This window comes from Buceros rhinoceros, unplaced genomic scaffold (assembly GCF_000710305.1).
Source record: "Buceros rhinoceros silvestris isolate BGI_N320 unplaced genomic scaffold, ASM71030v1 scaffold13257, whole genome shotgun sequence".
NCBI lineage: Eukaryota > Metazoa > Chordata > Aves > Bucerotiformes > Bucerotidae > Buceros > Buceros rhinoceros.
The window spans coordinates 16,001-16,997 of record NW_010420499.1 but is presented as its reverse complement, the minus strand read 5'-3'; positions in this window follow the sequence as shown (position 1 = coordinate 16,997).

The following is a 997-nucleotide window of genomic DNA, read 5'->3' as shown; positions in this document are numbered from 1 at the left end:
TCAGCAGAAAGTGAGGAGGAAGGCCGGTAACCTGCCCAGGGGGATTCTCTGTCCTCATTCATCACAAACATGCACAAGAGACTTGTTAAAGCTTTCCCCTCACTTTTTGCGCAGTGGTTCCCTGCCCTGATTCCTTGCTAGTGTGGGGCATGCGACCAGCACCGTGACCGCTGCTGTGATGCAGATGAGCAGGGATGGTGGCTAAAGAGCACGTTGAGAACATGTTTGATCCGCCAGCTCAAGGTCGTGTTCGGTGCTTTCTGCTCAGCGTTTCTTGAGATGTGCAGCGTCATCTGAAGCTGGCGCTCTGGGTACGGCTGCTCCCATGATCACGGGGAGCAGTTGGGGAGGAGGATTTTTTTGCAGGGACCAGTGTTGCTTCTGGGGCTCCATCCTGGGTCACCCCACAGCAGCTTCTTCCCCGCTGAGCCCTGCGTCGTTGCCATCACTCGGGGTTTTTTGTGCTCCTGAGAGGCCGATTGCAGAGAAAGCCATGGGCTGGCTCTGGCTCCTGGCTGGCAGGGAGATATGCAGGGGGGGCTTGTCCCTGAGCCCCAGCGCGTGGTCACCTCCCCCTGCTAACCGGCTTATTGCTTTCAGGCATTTTCCCCATCTGCTGAGCAGGGGGTTTTGCTGCCTGTTACACCATGTCCCGCCATTTGGCATGGGGGATGGAGGGCGGGGGAGATCCCCGCAGTGTTTAAAAGGATCTGGAGAAATCCTCTTACAGGAGGCACTGACTCAGCAGAGCGTGGTGGGAGAGGAGGAGGAGGGAACCAAATTGTCCTTGTGGGACTGGAGCCACCGCTGAGCCCCATGCTGGCATGTGGGGCTGGGGGAGCGGCGGAGGCGTGTGAGCTGGGTTGGGGTGTGCCCTGGAGGTGCCTCTCTCCAGGGGTGCAGGGACCTGTCCTGGCTGTGCCCAAGCTCACCCTGGCACCTCTCCCTGCGGTTCCCCCTCCCCAGTTTTGATCTTCCCTTTGGATTTCTGCCTTGT